This window comes from Schistocerca serialis, unplaced genomic scaffold (assembly GCF_023864345.2).
Source record: "Schistocerca serialis cubense isolate TAMUIC-IGC-003099 unplaced genomic scaffold, iqSchSeri2.2 HiC_scaffold_1122, whole genome shotgun sequence".
In the NCBI taxonomy this organism is placed as follows: domain Eukaryota; kingdom Metazoa; phylum Arthropoda; class Insecta; order Orthoptera; family Acrididae; genus Schistocerca; species Schistocerca serialis.
The window spans coordinates 80,001-85,000 of record NW_026047318.1 but is presented as its reverse complement, the minus strand read 5'-3'; the positions used below and the strand labels follow the sequence as shown (position 1 = coordinate 85,000).

Here is a 5,000-nt window from a genome sequence, read left to right as displayed (position 1 = left end):
TAACTTTCGTTCTTGATTAATGAAAACATACTTGGCAAATGCTTTCGCTTCTGTTCGTCTTGCGACGATCCAAGAATTTCACCTCTAACGTCGCAATACGAATGCCCCCGCCTGTCCCTATTAATCATTACCTCGGGTTCCGAAAACCAACAAAATAGAACCGAGGTCCTATTCCATTATTCCATGCACACAGTATTCAGGCGGGCTTGCCTGCTTTAAGCACTCTAATTTGTTCAAAGTAAACGTGCCGGCCCACCGAGACACTCAATAAAGAGCACCCTGGTAGGATTTCAACGGGGTCCGCCTCGGGACGCACGAGCACGCACGAGGCGGTCGCACGCCTTCGGCTCGCCCCACCGGCAGGACGTCCCACGATACATGCCAGTTAAACACCGACGGGCGGTGAACCAACAGCGTGGGACACAAATCCAACTACGAGCTTTTTAACCGCAACAACTTTAATATACGCTATTGGAGCTGGAATTACCGCGGCTGCTGGCACCAGACTTGCCCTCCAATAGATACTCGTTAAAGGATTTAAAGTGTACTCATTCCGATTACGGGGCCTCGGATGAGTCCCGTATCGTTATTTTTCGTCACTACCTCCCCGTGCCGGGAGTGGGTAATTTGCGCGCCTGCTGCCTTCCTTGGATGTGGTAGCCGTTTCTCAGGCTCCCTCTCCGGAATCGAACCCTGATTCCCCGTTACCCGTTACAACCATGGTAGGCGCAGAACCTACCATCGACAGTTGATAAGGCAGACATTTGAAAGATGCGTCGCCGGTACGAGGACCGTGCGATCAGCCCTAAGTTATTCAGAGTCACCAAGGCAAACGGACCGGACGAGCCGACCGATTGGTTTTGATCTAATAAAAGCGTCCCTTCCATCTCTGGTCGGGACTCTGTTTGCATGTATTAGCTCTAGAATTACCACAGTTATCCAAGTAACGTGGGTACGATCTAAGGAACCATAACTGATTTAATGAGCCATTCGCGGTTTCACCTTAATGCGGCTTGTACTGAGACATGCATGGCTTAATCTTTGAGACAAGCATATGACTACTGGCAGGATCAACCAGGGAGCTGCGTCAACTAGAGCTGAGCAGCCGGCCGCCCGGGAGTGTGTCCCGGGGGCCCGCGCGAACACGCAAGCGTCCGCTCAATTATTCTGCAAACAGGAGGAGGCTGAGCTCCCCTGCACAACACACCTCGAAACCCTCTCAGGTCCCGGCGGCGCGCAGCGCCGTCCTAAGTACTTGGTCGGGTTCGAGAGAGGCGCAATCGCCCGGAGTTAGGCGAGTAGACGCTTTAGGTGCGACCACCCGTGCTCCCAACTGAGCTTGCCGCTGCCGACAGAGGCCCGGGAGCGTGCTGTCGTGGCATTGCCGGCGGGAGACAACACGCGCCACCTACGGTGACCGGCAGCTCCAACGCCAGCGCCACAGAAGGACAAAAGCCCTACTTGGGTGCCGAAGCGAACTCTCCCAGCACAGCGCACGCGCCAACACGTCCGCACAGCTGCGATACAAACCACCTGCGAGAACCGCTGGGGCGACCGAGCAGCAGACGGCGTCGCGGCGCCGAGCGCCGGGCGGCGGCGCATCCTCAGCGCACAAAGTCCTCAATCGGACCAGCACACTGCAGATGGCCACCGCGCTTCGCACCGGGCCCGCGAGGACCTACTTTGGCCGCAAGGCGCCGCGAGCAGGGGGCGCCGGCGCGCAGCTGCGCCGCCTGCCGCGTCCGTCGGCCGGCGCGCCTGCCACCGGCCGCCCCCACCAGCCGGCTGTAGCGCGTGCGCCCACGCACCGCGCTGCCAGCACGCCGGGCGGCCCCCCCTCACCGGCCGGGGACGGTCCCACCCAGCCACCGCCGCGTATCGCCTCACACCCAGATCCCCTTTCACGTTCGTGGGCATGGTGGGTCCCCTTTCACGTTCGTGGGCATGGTGGGTATCCCTGAAACAACCGGTTAATAGCTCGACCGATCGTCGCCAACACTGATTCACCTCTAGCGAGAACAACCGCACCACAACGGGTTACCGGTTGTTCATTTGCGTAACGTCACCAGCAAACGTACACGTCCATCGCCATTTGCAACGAGTATTGCATGCCTGTGTCAGGTGTCACAACACACTACGTCTGCCCACATAGACGCAACAACATGTGCACGCCTAGAGAACACGTGGAAGGTAGACCCCGTACGTATGCGGTGTCCATTGCGCGAACGACTGTCAGCCCGCCTCTGCAGCATGTCGCAGATGTGGAACGCGGTGCAACATGCTATCACGGTGTGTGAGAAGAGACGACTACGTCCGAATACACGCTCCACTACATCAACAGACTGCTCATGCTGATCGCCATCCAGGGCGTCCGTTCCTCCCACACGTCTGTATGGCGTACCACACTGCAATCCAGCTCTTATAGGGAGACGACACGTAGCTGCGTGCACAATATTTGGACTGTATGGTCCGCCGTTGCTAGGCGCTGTCGTCATACGGTCACATGGGCCACGATGTATCATTCAGTACATACGGAGCAATGTGCAGTACAGTTTGTGGGTTTTGCGTACATCGGCGGACAGGTGACAGGCCGTACCACAACGTAGGCTGAGTACGTCGGCATGCGAAGGGCATTGAACATGCAAACTTCTCACCGACCAGCTTGCGAAGGCAGGGGGGAAGGGGGGGGGGCATGTACGTCCTGCTGCTATCCACACTACAGTGTATAGCAGGAGCATGTGGAAAGTCAGCAACACCTGCAAGGTGTTTAACATGACGCGATACACAGGGGACCGGGCAGTGCGAGTAGCGAACTATATTGCGAGGGTTGCGGTTAGGCAACACTACACTACTTTAACGGGTTGCATAACAATTACAGAGCAGGTTCAGCGACAACGTGCGTCAGGTTAAGGCGCAATATAGTTTAGGTTACGGCGCACTTTAGGTTAGGTTAAGGCACATTATAGGTTAGGTTAAGGCACAACATGGGTTACGTTAAGGCACAACATGGGTTACGTTAAGGCACAACATGGGTTACGTTAAGGCACAACATGGGTTAGGTTAAGGCACAACATGGGTTAGGTTAAGGCACAACATGGGTTAGGTTAAGGCACAACATGGGTTAGGTTAAGGCACAACATGGGTTAGGTTAAGGCACAACATGGGTTAGGTTAAGGCACACCATGGGTTAGGTTAAGGCACACCATGGGTTAGGTTAAGGCACACCATGGGTTAGGTTAAGGCACAACATGGGTTAGGTTAAGGCACAACATGGGTTAGGTTAAGGCACAACATGGGTTAGGTTAAGGCACAACATGGGTTAGGTTAAGGCACAACATGGGTTAGGTTAAGGCACAACGTAGGTTAGGTTAAGGCACAACGTGGGTTAGGTTAAGGCACAACGTGGGTTAGGTTAAGGCACAACGTGGGTTAGGTTAAGGCACAACGTGGGTTAGGTTAAGGCACAACATGGGTTAGGTTAAGGCACAACATGGGTTAGGTTAAGGCACACCATGGGTTAGGTTAAGGCACAACATGGGTTAGGTTAAGGCACAACATGGGTTAGGTTAAGGCACAACATGGGTTAGGTTAAGGCACAACATGGGTTAGGTTAAGGCACAACATGGGTTAGGTTAAGGCACAACATGGGTTAGGTTAAGGCACAACATGGGTTAGGTTAAGGCACAACGTAGGTTAGGTTAAGGCACAACGTGGGTTAGGTTAAGGCACAACATGGGTTAGGTTAAGGCACAACATGGGTTAGGTTAAGGCACAACATGGGTTAGGTTAAGGCACAACATGGGTTAGGTTAAGGCACAACATGGGTTACGTTACGGCACAACATGGGTTACGTTACGGCACAACATGGGTTACGTTACGGCACAACATGGGTTACGTTACGGCACAACATGGGTTACGTTACGGCACAACATGGGTTACGTTACGGCACAACATGGGTTACGTTACGGCACAACATGGGTTACGTTACGGCACAAATTAGGTTAGGTTACGGCACAAATTAGGTTAGGTTAAGGCACAAATTAGGTTAGGTTAAGGCACAAATTAGGTTAGGTTAAGGCACAAATTAGGTTAGGTTAAGGCACAAATTAGGTTAGGTTAAGGCACAAATTAGGTTAGGTTAAGGCACAAATTAGGTTAGGTTAAGGCACGATATAGGTTAGGTTAAGGCACGATATAGGTTAGGTTAAGGCACGATATAGGTTAGGTTAAGGCACGATATAGGTTAGGTTAAGGCACGATATAGGTTAGGTTAAGGCACGATATAGGTTAGGTTAAGGCACGATATAGGTTAGGTTAAGGCACGATATAGGTTAGGTTAAGGTACGATATAGGTTAGGTTAAGGTACGATATAGGTTAGGTTAAGGTACGATATAGGTTAGGTTAAGGTACGATATAGGTTAGGTTAAGGTACGATATAGGTTAGGTTAAGGTACGATATAGGTTAGGTTAAGGTACGATATAGGTTAGGTTAAGGTACGATATAGGTTAGGTTAAGGTACGATATAGGTTAGGTTAAGGTACGATATAGGTTAGGTTAAGGTACGATATAGCGTAGGTTCAGATACACATTGTTGTAGGGAAAGGTGTATTGGGGGGGGGGGCGGCAGGTTCGTTGATAGTGATTATCGTAATTGGATGCCTGCGGTATTATCCGATTTGTCACGTCAGGATGCACTTTTGGCTCATGACAGGCGGCGCTCCGATTCCATGGTTGTGGCAGATCTGTGTCTTTCATTCCTGCCATTGTTTGTGTGCTGTGACAGGAGGCAGTATTGTGATGTTGGGTGCACCACTGTGTAGGACATGTGTGGGTGTTCGTGGCTTAGCTGAGCAATGTGCGGATGTCGGAAGGGTGGGATATTGTGTTTTCTGGGTGGACCTCCCGGTCTGGTAATGATAGTGTGGATTGTGTCATGTGGCGGAGAGGATGCACTGGATGTTCTTCCATGCTGGTGGTTAGATATTGTGTGTGATAAGA

At 52.1% G+C, this 5,000-nt stretch overlaps 1 non-coding gene across 1 annotated transcript in view; it reads right to left on the bottom strand.

The window, feature by feature from the left end:
* Positions 1 to 1,081, bottom strand: part of LOC126432099 (small subunit ribosomal RNA) — a 1,909-nt gene extending 828 nt beyond the window's left edge. The window contains exon 1 of the ribosomal RNA XR_007577879.1: positions 1 to 1,081. This exon is cut by the window's left edge and continues 828 nt beyond it. This is a non-coding gene — a ribosomal RNA (small subunit ribosomal RNA).
* Positions 1,082 to 5,000: the final 3,919 nt, after the last annotated feature.